Raw genomic sequence first — 22,627 nt, forward strand, 5'->3', positions numbered from 1 at the left:
AACTAGGCAGAGGCCAACATCAGACAAGTGACAGCTCACTTAAGAAAAGAAAAGACACACCAGACAACAAAGGAAACTACTTGGGACAGTGTTGGGCCTAGAGTCAGGAAGACTCATCTTCCTGAGTTAAAATTTGTTTCTTCTTTCTTGTGGTTCCTCCAATTAGTTCTAACTCTTCTTTACATCATCACTGATGTGAAAATATATTTAATATGAATGTATAAGTAGAACCTATATCAGATTGCACGCCATCTTGGGGAGCAAGAGGCAGAGGAAGGCACAGAAAATTTAAAACCCAAAATCTTATGGAAGTGAACGTTGAGAACTAAAAATAAATAATTTTTAAAAAAGAAATAAAAATGAAAAAAATTCAATTTTAAATCTAGCAAATAAGTAAACTTGAGCCATGGTCACAAAATCATGTATGAAATTCAACTGAGGGGGAACATGGAGTAAATGTCAGATATTTTTTGTAGCATAAAAGTGAGAAAGAATGGAAAATTTTTTACTTGCCAATGGCCATTAACTTGCTAAGCCATCATGTACATTTGATGAAGGGAGAAATAGGTCCCTTGAAGAAGTCGAGCAGAATTATATCCTGAGAAAAGATGAGGTCATTTGTGGCTACTACTTTACTTTCCCAAACTTGGTTTCCTAAAGAAAACCTGAAAATGTCTGACAAAACTGAAAGTGCATTTGTTTTTATGTACTCTGAGGAAAATACCACACAATGAAAAACTCTCTGGTCTTTGGGTTTTTGAATTATTCAAAGATGTTTAGTTAGCCCTTCAGTGATTCCACTAAGGCAGCCTAGTCTGTAGTACTTGCTGCAGGCTGTGGGCATTGATGCAATTTGAGGATGACTGGATTATCTTATTTCTTTTATAAAGCAAAGATAAGAGGAAAGTCATAAACGCCATCAACAACCAGGAAATATGTACAAGGCTATTCAAAGACTCACTTTGGAGTTTTCACTATGAAGTTACAATGCCAAGTTATATTTCAGTTCCTCCCCCAAACTGATGACCTCTGCCATGGTTTCTTAGATAAAAGCGGGTAGTGGAAAGGGCTCTAACTCGGCACTAAGAATAGACATCTGGGCTCCACTCCCATTTCTAGGATTTACTACTTCCATGGCAGACCATGTAGCCTCTGTGAGCCTCAGTTTCGTCATTTGTCAAACTGGGATTAACAACAGTATTATTGTGAGAATCAAATGAATAAAGAATGTATAGAACACTGTAACCTTGGAGCACTAAATGCCAAATGTTATTATTGAATAGTAAACATTTCAACTTTCATAAGTGCCTAATATAGCCTGACAATTACAGCTGGAGACATAGCGGAGAGAAGTGCTGGGCCTCGTATCAAGAAGACCTGGGTTCAAATCCAGTTTCAGACACTTCCTCTCTGTGGGACACTGGGCAAGTCACCCGACCACTGTTTGCCCATTTTCTTCAACTGTAAAATGGGGATAATAACTGCATTTACCCCACAGGGTTTTTTAATACTAGGCCTTCTAAAAATGCTCATTCCCTTTCCTTCTCTCTCTCCCTTAGCTTTCCAGTAACTGCCAGCTAAAAAGCTGTGAATGCCACAACAGCAGGAAAAGAACCATGAAGAACAATGACTCTGCTATAGGCCATTACCAGAGACTAAAACAAAGATGTCCAGTGGGACTAAGGAGAGGAGTATGAATCTTTGTTAACTCCTTGGTTTTCTACCAATGCCCCTTGGTGACCTGCCTGAAAAGTACTACTATCCCTAAGTTACTCTCATAATTTTTCTTAGTCTATTTAATTTTGTCTTCACTCAAACTAGTTCATCAGGTATCAGAAAAAATAAATTTAAGCTATCAATGGAAAAACATTTGAATTAGTTTTTTAAATTCAAGACAGTAGATAGGAAAATACAAATGTTAAAAGTACTAAGTAGATAGTGCCATAGAATAAACACTGGTCCTGGAGTCAGAGGACCTGGGCTAAAATCCCATTTCTAACACCGAGAGTGGGACTTCTGAAATCCCACTTCTACTTGAGTGACCTTAGTTATGTCAACTAATCTCTATGGATTCTCAATTTCCTCATCTGTAAAATGAGGACCTTAAGCTAAATGGCCTCTGAGCACCCCTTATGCTCTAGAGCTATGTTCCTAGTAATGACCCTCATTTACACACACATATATATATATATATATATATATATACATATATATATATATATATATATATAAAATACTTTATTAATAAATGTGGTAGGCACAACTTTCAGAAAGTCTGAACTAGCCGTTCATGAATTTTCACACAATTCATAATTTTATGTGACTTACATTTTACTATCCATCCTTTAAAATGTCTGACAAGCATAAGGGATTATCTTGGTGGAAAAACAAAGCTCCTAAAATGTTTCACTGCCTTATTTTCAACCATTTGGAAAATAATTATGTGACTCCTCTATATGAGTCTGAAGACAGATTGCTGTAAAATCAAGATCACCTTTTTTGGGACCCTTCTTAAGAGTCTCTTATGTGTTAAAAGAAGTGGAGCAAAAAAGGAAAGAAATCAGAAAATTACATGCAGAACCAATTCAATGAGTCTTAGTAGACTTTGTGAAAATGTATTCTATTATCTACAACTTTCAGGCAAAAAATAAAGCTAATAATGTACTACTCTGCATCTGCTGACTAAGGCAGGGGCCAATTTTGCTTCTCCATGAAGTTGGCTCTGATTAAAGAACACACAAAAGAAAAAAGTTTATGAAATCATAAAAAAACACAGAGACAATGGGGGAAAAAAGCATACCTGAGCAAAAAGGTATGACATGACAAAGTTATCAAGAAGAGGGGCCTCTGCACCTCGAGATATTCCATACCGATATGTTCTATTACTTCCATTACAATACCAATGAGGAAAGTAAAACCTAGGAAAAAGACAATTAAGAGCAGTGAGTTCACTTTCAACTGATATGAACACAGTTAATATCTCAGTGTTTTGAAGAATGAGATCTTTTTTTAAATGGATGTACCAGCACAAGTAGATATGAATAATTACATATTATGAACAATAATGATAATTTTAACCATAGTTTTTAACGCTGTACCTTTTAAGAGGATATCTGAGAGGAAGAAGGGTGGATGAGAAAATGTCAATCTAGTTAGAAAACCTGAAGAACATTTATGAGCATAAGTATTACCAGGACTTTACTAAACTTAAGAGCTGGAAAAGACCTTAGAGATTATCTTGGCCTTAAGGCCACCTGTAAGTCCTCAAGTGTGGCCCTTTGACTGAATTCAAACTTCAGTGAACAAATCCCCTTAAGGGACCTAGAGGGCCACATGTGGTCTCAAGGCTACCCTGACTAGTCCAACCCCTTCATGTGAGGAAACTGAGGGAGGCTAAGACCAAAATCACACAGGAAGTAAAAGGTAAAGGAGGAATTTGAACTCAGGTCCCACTACCTAAACTACAAGTTCAGGACTCCAACAATTTTTCTCCTACAAATTTTGTGAATAAGTTAAAAAAATTCTGCTATTTACAACATAGATAACTATATGAATGGCTACCTTTTTGCTCTTTGCCAGACATGCTGTAATATTTCTAAATGTACAATGTTAAAAGCAATGGCCAGAAGACCAAGGTGCAAGACCTAACGTATGTGAATACAAATGTCAAAGGAGACTGAGACATTTCTAGCAAGGCCTGACAACCCTTGAAATCTCCTCCCCTCTCTGCTTCCTGCTACCTGCAATTCCACACATAACAATCTCTTTAGTTTAAAATTTTGATCACAATTGATAAATGAGCATTTTTGAGATATATAACACTAGAAAATATTGTCATTCCAAGGGAATGAAGGACTTGGGAGTAAACTGGAACAGGGAAAGAAAGGATGAAAGGAATTAAGAGAGAGAGAAAGAAAACATGGGAGAGAAAGATAAAGAAGAAAATACTGCCTTAGAGTACTGAAAACTTCCATCCTCTGTCTATGTGTTCCCTGATGTCTGGAAAGCAATGCTTCTTTATTTTTCCCTCTCAAAATCCTTTTCCTTTTGGGTTTAGCTCAAGAGCCACCTCCTCTCTACAGCCTTCTCTGATTCTGGCTCTTAACTCCACATCAGCTTCTTGGTGCTTTCTTTGTCTGGCTCCAGAGGGCAGAATTAGAAGCAAGGAGAGTAAGCAAATTTAAGTCTGATACAAGAAGAAAACTCCCTAAGAATTAACCATGCACAAATGGAGCCGGCTGCCTCACAAGGTAGTATATTAGCCTCCCCCTCAAGCAAAGATTGGATGTCTGCTTCTCTGGTACTTGTAGAAGGGATTCTTTAGCAGGTATGGCTCACAGCAACACAGTTAGAGATAAAAATAGACATTCAAAGTTATCTAGTTCAAGTCCCTCATTTCACTGTTGAGGAACTAGATAGCCAAGAGGGCCTTTCTGCTCTGAGGTTTGGTGACTACTCAAATTACCTGATATTACAATTATTTACATGTATTTCTCCAGTAGAATGTTAGCTCCTTAAGGGGAAGAGCCCTTTTGTATATTTGTATGCTCAGTATCTTGTACCCAGTAGCCACTTATTAAATGTTGTTTACTGAATTGAACTGAGAGAACAAAAAGGGAATGGAAGCAAACACGCTTTGTTTAAGGCTGGACCTATGAAACTGTTACCACCTATGAGATCTTAGGTAAGTAATTTAACTTCTCTGGGTTTGTTTCCAATGGTAAAATGAAACATTTGGACCAAATTTGAAGTCCCATCCAACTTTAAATCTACAATTCTGTTAAAAAAAAAGTGGTCACTATTATTGTTATAAGTTGTTCTTGTGCATGCTAAATTAACATTTTGCAGATTTTTTAAAAATGATGAGCTGATTTATTCAAAGAACATAAAAACTACTGTTTGCTAAAGAAGCTGCAGAATTCTAACCTTACACCATTAACATTTTTGATAGAAAGCATTTAGTAGCTACTTGCAAATGTTGTGACTACAGAAGCTTCTTTCAATAGTTTTGTTGTTGTTCTGTTGTTTCCAGTCATGTCAGACTCTGTGAACCCATCTGGGGTTTTCCTGGCAAAGATACTGGAGTGGTTTGCTATTTCCTTCTCCACTTCATGTTACAGATGAGGAAACTGAGGCAAAAGGGTTAAGTGACTTGTCCAGAGTCACACAACTAGAAAGTGTCTGAGGCCAGATTGGAACTCAGGAAGATGAGTCTTCTTGACTCTAGGCCCAGCACTCTATCTACTGTGCCACCCAGCTGCCCAATAATAGAAGTTTGTATTCCACAAAATAAAAACACCAAAACGAAAGCTTGTTTTCAGTCATTTTCATATTGAAATTTTATTTTAGAAATCTAGCTTTGAAATGGTCTCCCTTTTTTTGCTAAACACAAATAATATCAATAGCATGAAAAGAAATACAAACTCCCTCAATAATGCTCATTTTATAAACAGTGCAAGTCATAGAAGCTCCAAGACAGAAATCTACGTTATCTTATAGGTGCATGTATGTGTGTGTGTTGAACACATATGGGTGCTTGTTGGATTGTGTATATGTGTATACACGCATGTACATATTTCTGTTTATAAACACATACATACTTCATGCATTCAGTAATTATCTGCTAAGTGCCAAACACTGTGCATACAAAGACAGAAACAAGATAGCCTCTGCTCTATTAAATATGAGCAGTAAAACAGACATAAACAATTTCCATGGGAAGGGCAGGAGCAACTGTCAGGATAAAGAAGCTAGGGATCGATCCTCTGAGATGAAGCAAACGAATTTCAGGAATGGGGGTGGGGAGGGGAGGGATATAGCCTATGTATAGGCACAGAGACTTTCTGACCTCTCATTTGATGGCTGACATGCCTGACCCCCTCATCCCTGCTAGACATTCTCTAGTTTATTATGTCTCCCTGCTCCATGAGAGCCTGAGTTGTTTAATTTTTGTCTTTGCGTCCCCAGGATCTAGCTAGATTCCTGGATGGCAAGTGCTTATGAATGGAGGGATTGATTGATTACGTTTGTCCTCTCACTCCCAGTAGAAAGTAAGCTAGATGAAGTTAGCAACTGTCTCTTTAAAAATTCTGAATCCCCAGCTGCTAGCACAGCTTCTGGTGCAGAGTGGGCATAAATAAGTGCTTGCTGAATTCAGCTTGGATGTCTAAAAGACAACTGCTTGGAGAGGTCCACTAGAAAGTTGTTGACTTGGTTTGTAAGATGAGGACAGAAACTACGGCTGAATATGCAGATCTCAGAGTTGTAGATACATGATGTCATATTTTGCTAAATAGCATGTAATAAATGCTACTTGAATTTAAAACAGCCAAAAATTCATCTTTTCCTCGTGAATTACTTGTTCTGAAAAGGGAGGGTCCATGTGGAACTTTATTTTATAACTCAAAGCACCTGTTTTTATGGAAGATGTTCTCTATCCTGTGAACTTTCAGCACTGTTACCTGCCTTACCAGGTTATGTTTCCACAACTATAGTCATAAATGTTGAGCCCTCAGTCACCTCCAAAATGCAATTAGCCACAAAATTTGATTCCTAGAGAATTCTAATTAACCAATTTTTTACTGTTTTACACAAAAGGATTAAGATCTGATTTGTTTTCTATTGGTTTAGTACCTTAATTTTTGTAATTAATTTGAAAATTTGTCATCCCTCTCCCCACTTCTCCTCCCCATCACATAAAACATTTCACTATCTTATTTGGAGAAGTACCTTATTCGGTAGAGTACATTGAACCTGGTTGCCTCATCTACATGAAAGACATGGTTCAGAGGATGCCAGATCCTGTCAGTTTCACTCATTAAAGCAAACATATTATGATAGACAGGTGTGATACCTAGGAAAACAGAAAAATTATTATAGCTATTGTTCAATATAAATAGGAAATAAAAAATATATATGTTTTAAATTTCTAATTTGCAGTGATGAGATGTGCATACATTAAAGTATTTAAAAGACCAAATATTCATCATTCTGGAAACTAGCATGGCAGTCAATGGCAGCTCAAATTGTCTCAAATACCATTAATTTTCTGCATTCTATTGTATATATGGGAAAACACAGGAATGGGAAGCAAAGTTTAACCTGTGGTTGCAGTTAAAATTGGATAAAAGAATATCTGATTTTTCAAGTAATAATTGTTTTTGATACACAATAAAAAAAACTCTAGGAAGAAGGATATATTGCTCTGATAAGAAGAGAGATGAGAGGCAAGAAAACATACTTTTACAATTGATTAAAGCATTAACAAATTGCAATAACCATAATATGACAAAAGCATGAATTATATTGTTTCATTTTAAAAAGATTAATCACAATCTACTTAATATATTCATAAACAAAATCATCATTTTTAATTCTGTTTAAACCTATAACTGATACAATAGATTCAAGGACAATTCATTAAATATAAATATGAAATCACAGAATTACAATCAAGGCAGATATCACTGTAGTATAGATTTAAGAATAAAATTTAAATATTGTACAGAAAAACATTTTTGCTTGTTATTAATGTACATTAAGGTTACTTTGTATATAGGTAGTCAAATTATTTTAAATATGTATTGTCAATATAATGGGCTTTTCCAACAAGGTTTCAAAGAGTGATAATATATCTTAAGATGAGAGTATATAATTTATGTAACTGACAAAACAGAGCCTGTTCTAAATACAAATACAAATGATGGGGGTTGAGTGGGGCGGGGAGGTGCATATATCTCTTTAAATTACTATATGATAGACAACTCAACATAATACTACTAATAACCACCACCACCACATACTTGTTGATAGCTTTAAGGACTGCAAAACATTTTTCTTCCAGAAATCCTTTATGGTAGGTAGTAGAAGTTTGATTATCCTCATCTTCCACAGGAGGAACCTGGTTTCTAAGAAGTTAAGTGACTTGCCCATGGTCAGAGAGATCTAGTGTCTAAGGAAAGACAGAGAAGTCTCTGGGGCAAAGGTTATGACAGTGGACTACAAATCTGGCATGTTCTAAAAAGTCTTTGAATAAGGTTCAAACAACAGAATTCTTTTTTAAGGACCAGCCCAGGCAAGTGCAGAGAAGTTTCTTACTAGAAGGCTGAACACGAGGTTATCAACTTTTTGGTCATATTAAATGGCCCTCAGTCCTGTGTGACTCTTCTACTTCTGGAAATGACTGTGAAATGGTATTAAAAAAGCACAAAAGACTCTCAGAACCAGAAATTTAACATCTACAAATCTTAATTTATTTGCTGGTACTCAACTTCTTTGCCTAATGAGCACACTACTTAAGGAAATAAATCATATCCATGTTGATATTCTTGATCAAATTAAAACCTGTAACATATGCAAGTTGTTGGTAAATGGAAGGATAGCTCTGCTTCTCCTTATATGGGGGGAAAAAGGTGTTGGTTTCATCTTGTATCCAAAGGCAACAAGAAATATAACTTCATGGGACACAGTCTCTCCTTGCGGCAATCCTCATGAGAATAAGCGGACCAAAAAGATAACTGTGGCTCACATGTAAATATCCATGCCTGTACTCATTCCAGACTTCTTCTCTTCTTCCTCATCCTCCTTTCTTTTCTGCCCCCTCCCCACTTTCCAGCTCTCCTATTATCTTGTCTTCTCCATTAGAATGTTGTTCTTCCTTCATTTTTAAAGATCAATGACATCATGAATAACTGATGTCTTGACTTGCATGCGAATTGGATTTAAGTGAAGCAGAGTGACACAGAGTGTCAGTCTCACTCTCTTCTTCAGTCATCAGTGTTCAGTGACAAGACAAAAGATAGGACAAATAGTGACAGCCTAGGATGCAGTGGATGACCTTGGTATTTTCAGTGTCTTACCAACTCTAAGCACTCCACAGTACTTGCTTCAAGGCCACTGGAATAAATTGTTTTCATCTGCCTATTCAATTGGGAAAAGTCTTCATATGCTTGGCATAGGCATCCCTCTAACTCAACAACAGTTTTAAAGCCTGTCAACTACCCTGCATTCGAATATAAGCTCCTTGAAGGTAGGGATTATTTTGTTTACTTCTTTTTTAATCTTCAGAACTCAACTGAGTCAAGTCAATAAGCATTTATTAAAGCTTTACTATGTGCACTGTTTTTACCTTTGTGTGGGAATATACAGAAAGACAAAACAGTTTCTGCCCTTAAGGAGTAAGGTAGTAGTGCCTGGCATATAGTAAATGATTACTCTATCTACTATATAATTAAAAAGAAAAGCACATGGTAGATAAGAGAGAACTACAGTTTCATGTGTGTCCTTTTTCTGTTCTACAATGCATATGAAAATGGCTGTTTTATTTTGTACTGTTAAAAAAAGAACAATTAAAAAAACCTAATATTGAACCAACCCTGCATTCCTGGTATAAATCCTACCTGGTCATAGTGTATTATTCTTGTGAAAAGTTGCTGCAATCTATTTGCTAGTATTTTGTTTAAAATTTTTGCATCTATATTCATTAGAGAAATTGGTCTATAATTTTCTTTTTCTATTTTGACTCTTCCTGGTTTAGGTATCAACACCATATTTGTATCATAAAAAGAATTTGGTAAGACTCCTTCTTCACCTATTTTCCCAAATAGTCTATATAGTATTGGAATTAATTGTTCTTTAAATGTTTGATAGAATTCGCATGTAAATCCATCTGGCCCTGGAGATTTTTTCCTAGGGAGTTCATCAATGGCTTGTTCAATTTCTTTTTCTGAGATGGGGTTATTTAAGTATTTTACTTCCTCTTCGGTTAATCTGGGCAATTTATATTTTTGTAAATATGTATCCATTTCACTAAGATTGTCAAATTTGTTGGCATATAGTTGGGCAAAATAATTCCTAATTATTGTTTTAATTTCCTCTTCCTTGGTGGTAGCTTCGCCCTTTTCATTCTTGATACTAGTAATTTGGTTTTCTTCTTTCTTTTTTTTTAATTAAATTAACCAAAGGTTTATCTATTTTATTGGTTTTTTCATAAAACCAGCTCTTAGTTTTATTTATTAGTTCAATAGTTTTCTTAATTTCAATTTTATTAATTTTTCCTTTGGTTTTCAATATTTCTAATTTGTGTTTAGTTGAGGATTTTTAATTGTTCTTTTTCTAGTTTTTTTAGTTGTATGCCCAATTCATTAATCTCTCTTTTATTTTATTTATGTAAGCATTTAGAGATATAAAACTTCCCCTAAGAACTGCTTTCGCTGCATCCCATAGTTTTGGTATGTTGTCTCATTATTGTCATTCTCTTGAATGAAATTATTGATTGTTTCTATGATTTGTTGTTTGACCCAATCATTTTTTAGGATTAGATTATTTAGTTTCCAATTATTTTTTAGTCTATCTTTCCATGGCCCTTTATTACATATAATTTTTATTGCATCATGATCTGAAAAGGATGCATTTAATATTTCTGCCTTTCTGCATTGGATTGTGAGGTTTTTATGCCCTAGTACATGGTCAATTTTTGTGTATGTGCCATGTACTGCCAAGAAAAAAGTATATTCCTTTCTATCCCCATTCAGTTTTCTCCAGAGGTCTATCATACCTAACTTTTCTAATGTTCTATTCACCTCCTTAACTTCTTTCTTGTTTATTTTGTGGTTAGATTTATCTAGTGCAGAGAGGGGAGGTTGAGGTCCCCACTAGTATAGTTTTGCTGTCTATTTCTTCCTGTAACTCCCTGAACTTCTCCTGTAAGAATTTGGATGCTATACCATTTGGTGCATATATGTTTAGTAATGATATTACTTCATTGTCTATGGTGCCTTTTAGCAGGATGTAGTTTCCTTCCTTATCTCTTTTGATTAGATCTATTTTTGCTTTTGCTTTGTCTGAGATCAGGATTGCTACCCCTGCTTTTTTCACTTCAGCTGACACATAATATATTCTGCTCCAGCCTTTTACCTTTACCCTGTATGTGTCACTCTTTTTCAAATGTGTTTCCTGTAAACAACATATTGTAGGATTATGGTTTTTAATCCATTCTGCAATCCATTTCCGTTTTATGGGAGAGTTCATCCCATTCACATTCACAGTTATGATTACTATCTGTGTCTTTTTCTCCATCCTTTTTCCCCCTATTTATGCTTTTCTTTCTCCTTTTTCCTTTCCCTTCACTAGTGTTTTGCTTTTGACCACCGCCTCCTTCAGTCCTCCTCCTTCCCTTTCCTTCCCCTTACTTTTACTGCTTCTTCCCTCTTCTTTCCCTCCTCTTTTCTTTCCCCCTCCCTTTTCTTTCCCCTTTTCCTCCTACTGCCTATAGGGCAAGTTAGATTTCTATACCTAACTGATTATCTATGCCCTTCTTGAGCCAAATCTGATGAGAGTAAGGTTCAAACAATGCTCCCCCCCCCTTTCCCTCTGCTGTAATAGGATTTTGTGTCTTTTCCTGTAATGTAATTTACCCTTGTCTGCCTCCTCCTTTCTCAGTACATTTTCTAAGATCAGATTGATCCACTTATTTGGATCCATTTAACCCACTTGATTAGATTTTTTTTATCATTACATCAAAGTCAACTAATATCCACCCTCTTTATGTATACTCCTTTAACATGGTGTAATAACAATACAGTTCTCAAGGGTTGCAAGTGTCATATTCCCTTGTAGGGGTTTAAACAGCCCCCCTTATTAACAACATATTGTATCTTCTGTCCCATTTACCTTTTTATCCTTCTTGAGTCCTGTACTTGAAGATCAAATTTTTTGTTGAGCTCTGGTCTTTTTATCAGGAAAGTTTGGAAGTCTCCTATTTCATTGAATATCCTCCTCCCTTGAAAAATGATGCTCATTTTTGCTGGGTAATTGATCCTTGGCTGCATTCCAAGCTCCTTTGCCTTATGGAATATCATGTTCCATGCCCTGAGGTCTTTTAATGTAGAAGCTGCAAGGTCTGTGTAATCCTGACTGTGGTTCCATGATATTTAAATTGTTTCTTTCTGGCTGCTTGCAGCACCTTCTCTTTCATCTGGTAATTTTGGAATTTTGCTATTATATTCCTTGGTGTTTCAATTTGGGATCTCTTTCAGGTGGTGAGAGGTTTATTCTTTCTATGGTTATTTTCCTTCTGGTTCTAGGACTTCAGGGCAGTTTTCCTTTATGATTTCCTGAAAGATACTGTCCAGGCTCTTTTTTTCATCATGATTTTCAGGTAGTCCAATAATTTTTAAATTGTCTCTCCTGAATCGATTTTCCAGGTCGGTTGTTTTACCAATGAGGTATTTTACGTTTTCATCTATTTTTTCATTTTTTTCCTTCTGTTTGACTGATTCTTGCTCTCTCTCATAGAGACATTAGTTTCCATTTGTCCAATTCTAGTTTTTAACAGATTGTTTTCTTCTGTTAGTTTTTGTACTTCCTTCTTCAATGGCCAATTGTGTTTTTTAGGGACTTGTTTTCTTCAGTGTACTCTTCTGTTAGTTTTTGTACTTCCTTCTTCAACTAGCCAATTGTGTTTTTAGGTTACTTGTTTTCTTCAGTGTCCTTTTTTTCCCATTGGCCAATTGTATTTTTTTAAGGACTCTTCTACCTCTCTCATTTGACTATTAAAATCCTTCTTGAGCTCTTCTAAGAAGGCTTTTTGGGCTTCAGACCAGTTCATATTCCCTTTTGATGTTGCAGATGTGGGTTTGTTGACAACGTTGTCCTCTTCAGAATTTCTGTCTTGATCTTCACTCTTCTCATAATATGAATCTATGGTACGTTTCTTTTTACTCATGGTGTTTTTTTTTTATTCCCTGGCCTTTAAAGAGATTGAGCTCTTCTGCTTGGAAACAGAGGGCACTGATCCAAGCTTCTTGTGTTGGGAGCCTAGGTCTTGGTCACTGGCTTTGTGTGCTTGGCCCTCTTATATTGGCAATTGGAGGATGTAGGGTTCTGGCAGCTTACCTGGTGTTGGGTTGGAATCAGCAAGGCTGGGGCTTTATGAAGACTTTAGGTTGCTTTCTTCAGCTCCTTTCAGATGAATGCTGCAGGGTGCTTATCTTCCTGGGGACCTTTGTAGTGCTGCTTACCTTATTTTTGCTGAGCACTGGGAGACCTGTTTGCTGGGCTGCTGCACTTCTGCTCCCCATCTTTCTTCTAGTTCAGTTGTTCCAGGGTTTTTTTCTGGGGGTGATATTTTCTGGGTTTTCAGAGGGGAGAGTGAGAGCGACTACCTTTTTACTCTGCCATCTTGGCTCCCAGAAGTGGAAGTCCGCAGAGGACCATTTTCAAAAGACTTCAAGTTCCCTTTTCAATCCTTCAACAAAGTGCATTTGTAGATTATATAGAAATGGGAAAAGTAAGACATCTGAATTTATAGTCATTAATATCTTATTTCCTTGGGCAAAATTATGCTAAATGAAGAATGGCTTATTGTTCAGATTATGGTTTACATTTGGACAGATTGCCCACTAGTTGTAACAGACACTGCAGATAGACAATGAACTAAGCCCAAAATTGAACACAAATTAGAACATATGCTTAGTTGCCTTTGGGAAATCGAGTCATGTTTTTCAATGATCCCAAACCTATCCCTGAAAACCCTCCACATACAATTTTTGTAATAATTTAATATCATACAGTGATGCTGTTTGGGAGAAAGTCATGTAATACCACAGTGTTCAAAGAAATACAGTGGCAAGTTACCCAAAGAGCGATGGAGAGACATATGGTAGACATGAGCAGACTGCAATATATTCTTAATGAATTGGGAGAAGTGCCTCCCCCCCCAAAAAAAATCATACGAGAGTGCATGACCTGAAAAAGAGGTGAGTCATAAATGAAGAGCAAGGGATAATAAATGGACAAGCCTTATGCTTCCTTTGTATGCATGTAATATGCATAGATTTTAGAGGAATTCCCCCTACCCAGGATGCTGAGCAATCCTCCTATGGAAGACCTGAAGGAGTATTATACAGAATGAACATGAAAAAGTAAGGATGAGTTGGAATATACCATCGGAAGAAGCATCCAAATCAGTGAGAGCATAGATCCATCACAGTTATTTTGCTAGGACAGCTAGGTGGCACAGTGGAAAGAGCTGTGGCTTTGGAGTCAGGAGGACCTAAGTTCAAATCTGGCCTCAGACACTTGACACTTACTAGCTGTGTGACCCTGGGCAAGTCACCTAACCCTATTGCCTCACCAAAAGGCAAAAAAAAAAAAAGGTATTGGATATAGGGAGAGAGGGAAAGGAACAAGCATTTGATGAGTACCTACTATGTGCCAGACACTAGGCTAAGTGCTTTTCACAAATACTATTGCATTTGTTCCTCACCACAGCCCTGTTAGGTGGGTGCTATTATTACCTCCATTTTACAGTAAAGGAAAGTGAAACAGAGTTTAAGCGATATGTCTAGAGTCGCATGGCTAGTAAGTGCCTGAGGTTGAATTTTAACTTGGATCTCCCTGACTCCAGGCACAATTATTTTGAAAGAAACCCAAAAGATTTTTAAAGTTCTTCGGTTCCTTAATGTACATGGAGGAAAAGCTAGAAACCAAGTTTATGATTAGATGCAAGAAGTATATAATGCTAGAATAATCGAATACTTAATAAGTATCTTTTCTTCATTTTAGATCAAAATGGGATTTCTTTTTTCAAAACATGAATGAAAACATGAAACAGCAACAGGAATTTATGCTCATGAATGCTCAACTTCAGGTATGATTTCATGTGTCAACTTCATTAAATCATTACAATTTAAAATTTTGCTACAGAAATGGCTGAAGTGCTTTATATTCTGTACTGCTTAGAAAAAATTAAAATATACATGAGGCCAATATCTCCAACTGAAGTGAAATGGATAGTTAGTTATCTGGTGACTTTGGGACTTTCTAGATACCTGATCTAGAGAAGTAAATAAAAATGTTCATGTTGGAAATATGCTAAACATATATTTGTTTCTCAGAATTTCAGAAATTTCTATCCTGTTTCTACCATGGCCACATCTAAAATACTAAAGCAAAGCAACCATAAATAAAGGTTGTCAAGATGCAGAAGAAAAAAATTAGGGAATAAAATCAAGTGTTTAAAAATAAGACCACAACGATAGCTTCCTAAAATCCAGCTCGCTGAGCCTTATTAGCCCTCTGGCTTTAATAGGTAGGCACTCAAAAGAGAAGACTGTTGAAAGTGAAGAAGAGCAGGAGGTGAGGGGATGGGTAGATATTTATTTTGGAAGGAAAAAGAAAGTTGCTGATGTAAGAGAAAAGTAGATCAATTTTACCAAGAATAAATTAAGGATTTAAAACTGAAAATGAAAAATGAAAAGTATTCCATTTGGTGGGGAAATTTGGGGAGCTATTCGTTTAAATTTATAATCTTACTACAGACAACCCATGTTTGTCAAGCTGATAATCTTAACTCAGTGAGGGATGACGTGACAAACTTGTGCCCCTAACACAAACCCAGAACAGGTTTGATTTTGATTTTAAGTAAGTCCGGACTGCAGCCAATCCAAGGAATGCATTTTTGTCTCCAACAATCTGTTGAGTTCTTAACCTAAATTCTACATCATTCTGTCTTACAGACTCTGCTAAGATCCGGTAAATTTCTCAGCCTTTTTGGGGATTAGATATGCTTTTGTGAGGTGAATTCATTTTGGTCTAGGTTTCGATGAGTCATATCCCATCTGAGAATAAATTTAAGCTGCTATAGTTAGATGGGAACCAATCCTATCATGCAGAGGCCATTAAGATTCGGCATCATATTTGGAATATAACTGACATTAGGGACAGGCCATTGATTTGTAAAATGAGTTGTCCTTTTCCATATTCCATTCTGATATTAGTTTTCCTGGTTCAGTAGAGTAAAGGGTTAAGACATCCACTTAAATCCTACTTCGTTATTCCATGGAGGTAGCTGTGGTCATTTAAAGGCAATATCAGCCAAGTGCCATCCCTGTCGGGAACTACCAAGTTGAGCCAGTAAGACTTTGTGCACAGGCCTGTTGATGGAATACATACCACCGCATGGATGGTGATGAGATTCGACCTTGCCTGAATTTGAACCAGAAGTTTGGCCAAGAGATCAGAGTGATTTTTGTTGTTGTTGTTGTTGTTGCCCCATTAACTCAAGAAGACTGTCTGTTAAGTGGCAGAGATCATATTAAGATCATAGCCTAGAGCTGGAAGGGACCTCACAGTAAGGCTGTCCAAGCCCCTCATTTTATAGATAAGGAAATCAAGGCATAGGGAGGTTCAGTGACTTACCCAAGGTCACACAAGTGGTAAGCATCAGAGAAGGGATTTCAATTCACATCCTTAAGAGCTAATGCTTTTTCTAGCATCTCATGCTGCCTTCCTAGATGTTGTATTCTTCATCAGTTAAAGGGTCAATATCTACAATGATGAAATCATCCTTAAAGTATTGAAGAAACTATAAAGACTTGGTTACCCATTCTTGACTTGTGAATGTGCCAGTGAATTTTCCCTGTTATTAGCATTTCCATAAGGAGGTTAAACAGAATAAATGCAATGGTAAAACTTTGAATAATTGGAACCAACTTGAATCTTCTCCACCATTTTTTTTCTGTGCTATATTTTAGACAAATCTCACCATAACGCTGTCATGCTAAAAACCTTCTTTTAAAACATCAACTTCCAGAGATGGCCTTGAGTAACTATGTACTCTGTGCTAGTCATAGAGTAGATTCTTACATCAATAGGTATTGGATACAGTGCTACCCAATTGCAATTATTGTTATGTTATCATGACTTTGGTATACTCAAAGATCCTGAGCCAAAAAAAGATTCAATTATATTCAAGATACTTTACCAGTACTTTTTAGAATGATTCTCAGTAAGGTTTGAAACCAGAAGAATTTTCGGTTAGCCCTTACTTAGCAATAATAACAACAAAAAATTAACAGACATTATGATCAATTATGACTTTGTTAATAAAAGAAAATAAATCTGAAACTATTCAAACTAGGATCAATGGGTGGAAGTCATAGAAAGGCAGATTTCAATTCCTTGTAACAACAATACCAACAACAAAAAATACTTTCCCAATAATTAGAACTGTCCAGAAATGCAAAGAATTTCCCTAATAGTAAGAGGTACCTCACTAGAAGTTTTCAAATAGAGCTTGGATGAAAACTTGTCAGTGATGTCATATTCTTGTTCAGGTAGGGGTTGGACTAGCTTGCCTCTGGGACCCCCACAGACTTTATAATTCTTTGATTCTATGAACTTACATTTTTAAAAAACATCTTTGGTAAAAGATTTTAAGAAAGAGGAGATTAATATTACTTTGCTAAAATGAAATGTTGGATTATCTACAAGTGTCAGTTCCTCACGTTGTCTACCTCCCTGCTACCTATGGATAACTAATTGGCTGTAAAAAGAGGTTCCCAAACTTATTTGGCCTACTCCCTTCTTTAAAAAAAAAAATTATTCAATGCTTCCCTGGAAATCTACTTTTTTTTTGGTCAGGGCAGTTGGGGTTAAGGGTTACACAGCTAGTAAGTGTTGTGTCTGAGGCTGGCTTTGAACTCAGGTCTTCCTGACACCAAGGCCAGTGCTCTATCCTCTGCACCACCTAGCTTTCCTGAAATCTACTTTCTTTAACCCTTTAATGTTTTTTTAAAAGTTTGCTTCGTTTCAAAAAATACAATTTCTTAAAAAAAACAATGCATCTTAAATTTAACAAGTTATTATAAATTTATGGATTTTTTCTTGCATTGAAATTTTGATGACACCATATTGCACCATGTAACCATATAGTATTGTACTGTAAACAAGTCATTACACACACATATTCCTGCTGATGCATGCTGGACTTCCCGACAATGAGTGACATATTTGCCTGCCAATACTTGCTTATTAAAACCTGTTGGCGGACTTGACCACTAATGGGTTAGAACTTGCATTTGTGTGTTTATTTGGAAAATAATGTAATCATTACAACTTTGACTGTGTTGTACAACAGATGACACATGTATGAATGATTTTTCAAAATTTTCTTATAGTTTCTTCTTTTCTTATGCTTCCACCGCCCCATTATTTTTATTCAATGCCTTCTGCCTCAATTGCACTGAAGGCTACTAACACTTCCCCTTTCCTCCCCCGCATTGTTCCAGCGCCCCTGAGAGGGCCGTATCACCCACTTTGGGAACCTCTGGGCATACTCAAGCATAGAGCTTGATTTCACTCAGTTAAAAATTAGTACTTTCTTCCACTGTCACTAGAGGGCACCACTATCCTTTGTTTGTTTGTTTCTTTTCTTTCTTTTTGGTATCTTGATGTCAAATGACAGAAATGGATTGAGAATTCATTCTGGTATTATAAATAGGATCAAAACTGGATTGTAATAACTGGAAGAGGAAAGTGAAGCACAAAGAATGAGCCAGGAAAATCCACAAGATCTTAATGTGTTACAGTGCTTTATAGGTTTCCTTCTTCTTCTATAAAGGAGAATTCTTAACTAAACAAGTGAAAGAGGCAATTATGAAAAATGAAATCAGTCATTTTGACTACAGGAAATTTAAAAGCTTCTGAATGAACAAAAGCAATGAACAAAAAAATTAACTTTTATTGAATGAATATTCATTGTATGCAGAACAGTGTAATAAAAGTTGAACATTAAACAGAAAATTACTCCTTTTTCCTGTATTCCTTGTTTTGTGGCAGAGTGTCAATCAACTTATGACTTCTGGTAGAGGATATAATTAAGGTAAATGAAATAGGCACATTTTAAGTACAGAAGTACATATATAAATATAATATTATGTGTGTGATTAACGAATTTGGTTAATAAGTAACCTTGAATTAGTAAACATTTCTCGTATTCTAAATATCTTAATCTTTAGATTTCTGAGGACATGTAGAAAATTGAAGAACTTTTCATTTTTTTAACCACAGACTGTATGGTGCTATAGTACAAGCTTTTCATCTAGGATTTCAAGGTAGAGAGTAATTACCAGTGTTGAATAGTATTCTCAGGTTAAGAAAAATGAGCACTGAGGGAAAAAATTGATCAGGAGATGACTGGAGAGAGAGAAGTTTTCAGTATTATTGCAGGGGGCAGAAACCATAATGTATGGAATTTAGAAATGGATTGGTGATAAAGAAATAGAGGCAAGGTATATAAACTAGTCTGTTCAAGACTTTAGTTTTTAAGGAAAGGAGAAAATTAGGATGATAGCTCTAGAAATAGAAGAGTTAGGGGAGGTATTTTATTTATTGGTTTGAGGGAGACAGACTCCAATTTGGTTACAGAGAGAAAAGAAAATATAAGATAATTAAAGCCTCATAGAAGAAGCAAATGGTGGGCTTATGTTCATAGTTAGATGAAGATTCAGCCCAAGAAAGGAAGAGGAAGACCTCTTCCTGTGTGATGATAGGGGAAGAAGAAAGGATGAATGAGTTACAAAGAAATTTATTAAGACTAAAAAAAATTATTGACTGAAAATGAAGTCATGTCTGTTTCATTTTTCAATTTCTGTGGGCTGGTGTTATTGCCAATGTAGAAAGTACATAAACTTTTCTAGTAAATATAATTTTTTAAAGGTGAGAATGCACTACTATTTTTTGACGTAGTTTTAGAAGTTCTAAAGAGAAAAAAAAGCCATCTATAACAAGGAAGGCGCCATAAACACCAAAATACTTATGACCACATTTTCTTTTTGTGGTGTCAAGGAATTGGAATGGTACATGCATGTTAAAGTAACATTACTGGATTGTAAATAGAACCAAAAAAATTATAGCCAGTAATATTATACCCAGTACATGTAAATCGAAATAACAATCACCACAAACTAATCAAAAGTAATGTTGCAAAATGACAAAGAACAAACTTGACTGAAAACAAGAGATAGGAAAAAACCCTCCTCCTCACTCCTTTTCTTTTAAAAATGCTTTGCTGGGGGCAGCTAGGTGGCGCAGTGGATAGAGCACTGGCCCTGAAGTCAGGAGGACCTGAGTTTAAATCCAGCCTCAGACCAAACACTTGACATTTACTAGCTGTGTGACCCAGGGCAAGTTGCTCAAATCCAATTGCCTAAAAATTCAAAATGCTTTGTTAACTGGAATGGGGGAAAGGAAGAGATATAGGGAAAGTTAGATGATGAAAAAAAAATCTATTAATTTTTTTTAAAAAAGGAGATAGAAATTAGAAACATAAATATTTGAAAAAAGAAACAAAATTATTCTTGTTTGCAGATGACATAATTGTTTATGTAGAAAACTACAAAGAATCAGTGAAGAAACTGAGACAATACTTTTGGTAAAATAGCACATACGACATAAATCCACAAAACAATTAGCATATCTAAATAGCAATGACAAAATCAAAGGGAAATGATAGGAATAGTCCATTCAAGAAAGCTACAACATGCAGAAAATATCTGGTAGTTAATCTGCCACGATATACTTAGCATTTACATTCATATGATTATAAAACGTTCTTTAAAGAAATAATGACTTCAGTAACTGGACGGACATTAACTGTTCCTGATGATATTACCTAAATTAATTTACAGATTTAATGCTGTTCTAATCAGACGAGGTACTGATTACTTATAGAGGTATTTCATAGAGCTAAACAAAATAATAATAAAATTTATTTGGAGGAGCAAAAGGTCAGAAATTTCAAAAGAAATAATTTTTTTAAAGTAGGAATGAAGATGAATAGCGAGCACATCTGTACATGGAATATTATAAAGCAATAATTACATCAGAACTATTTAATACTGGCAAAAAGACAGAAAAGTAGACCATTGGAACAGACTAGGCAAGCAAGCACCAGAAACATTCAATAATTCAATGTTTCATAAACCTAAGAGTATAAAATACTCAGTGAAGTGTTTTTAACAGGAACTACTGGGAAAATTGAAAACCAACCTAGGCAAAAACTAGATTTAGACCAACATTTTATACTGTTTATCACAATAAGATTTCCTAAAAGGTATCCTGACTGTAAAAAATTACATGAGAAAAAAATTGAAAGGGAATGATATCATATAACTTTCACAGGTATAGCTGGGGGCGAGTTCTTACCCAAACATGGGAAAGAGGCAATTATGAAAAATAAAATCAATCATTTTCATTACAGGAAATTTAAAAGTTTTTGAATGAACAAAATCAATGCAATTAGGAGAAAAAATGTGCCTATGTTTTCCTGCCATAGCCTATGAGAATCTATAGCCGCCTCTATGCCATGATGAGGTATCTGAGTAGTATTTTGTAGAGAATATTTAGTTATATAATAAATTCAACTCTCACTAAGAAAACTCAAGGTATTTTTTGTTTTTCTTGTTTGTTTAAAAAAAAAACCCACAAAACTCAGGTAATATGAAAATTACACATAACAGATTTATTCACGTTCCTGTGTAATCCTATGTAAAGGTCCCATATAAAATCTGAAGGCATCAATTTTTTATTTATTCTAGTTGGGATGGCAGACACTGGAAATAATTATCTGAAAAGCTATATTATTGAGGAATTTTTAATTTTATGATTTGTATGGTTTTAGCAGTATTAAGTTTCCTGGTGACAAAACACAAATATTACCTAATGTGGCAGCATATGTGTGAGTGTAAGGATCATAAATTATTTGAAGTCAAGAAATACACGTAAGATAGTAATTCTGGTGAATTACCAGTTCAGTAATTCAAATAAGATCTCCCTCATGAAAACAGAGTTGAAGTTATACATAAAAGAATATTTTATAAAGTTTTAAAATCTACAAAATAATAATTACTACTAAAAAAGTGCTGGGGGATACAAGAAGAAGCAAGAGACAATCGAGGGTCATCCACTGCCTCCTGCGCCATCGCCAGTTGTCTTGACTTTTGTCTTACCACTGGACTTTGATGACTGTAAGAGAGAGAGGCTGTGGTTCTGCAGCTCTACCTCACTTAAATCCAGTTCACTCACAAGGCAAGATATCTCCCATACCTCAAAATCATGGTGTCATTGGTGCTCTTTGAAAACAAAGGACAAACAACAAAAGACAATACTTGCCCTCAAGGAACTCACAATCTAATGAGGGAGACAAGAAGTAAACAAATAATGTACAAACTATATGTAGATAAATGGGAAAAATAGAGAAAAAGCACTAAAATTAAGTAGAGTTGGGAAAGGCTTCCTGTAGAAGATAGGATTTTAGTTGAGACTTAAAGGAATCCAGGAGAGCTAGTAGGCAGAGATGAAGAGGGAGAGCATTCCAAAGTAAGGGGAGATAGCTAGAGAAAGTGCCTAGAGCTGAGAAGTGGAAGGTCTTATTTGTGGAACAGTAAGGGGGCTAGTGTTACTGGATTGAAGATTGTCGATAGGGAGTTAGGTGTAAGAAAGCTTAAAAAACTAAGATGGGGTTAGGTTATGAAGAGCTTTGAATGTCAAACTAAAGATTCTGTGTTTAATCCTGGAAGTGATAAGGACCTACTGGAATTTATTGAGTGGGGTGGGGGTGGGATGTGTGTAATATGATCGGACCTGAACTTTAGGAAAATCATTTTAGTGACCGATAGGAGGCTGGATTGGAGTGGTGAGAGACTTGATGCAGGCTGACTGTAGGCTGTTGCAGTAGTCCAAGTGTGAGGTGATGAAGGCCTGCACTAGAGTGGTGGCAATGTCAGAGGAGAGAAAGGGATGTATGCAAGAGATATTACAGAAGTGAAATCAACTAGCTTCAGCA

The 22,627-nt window shown here is 35.8% G+C and overlaps 1 pseudogene; it reads left to right on the forward strand.

Moving 5' to 3' along the window:
• Positions 1-14,571: 14,571 nt before the first annotated feature.
• Positions 14,572-22,627, forward strand: part of LOC110221639 (plasminogen receptor (KT)-like) — a 47,296-nt pseudogene continuing 39,240 nt past the window's right edge.

Source organism: Phascolarctos cinereus, unplaced genomic scaffold, assembly GCF_003287225.1.
Source record: "Phascolarctos cinereus isolate Bilbo 61053 unplaced genomic scaffold, phaCin_HiC Scaffold_4;HRSCAF=312, whole genome shotgun sequence".
NCBI classification, from domain to species: Eukaryota; Metazoa; Chordata; class Mammalia; order Diprotodontia; family Phascolarctidae; genus Phascolarctos; species Phascolarctos cinereus.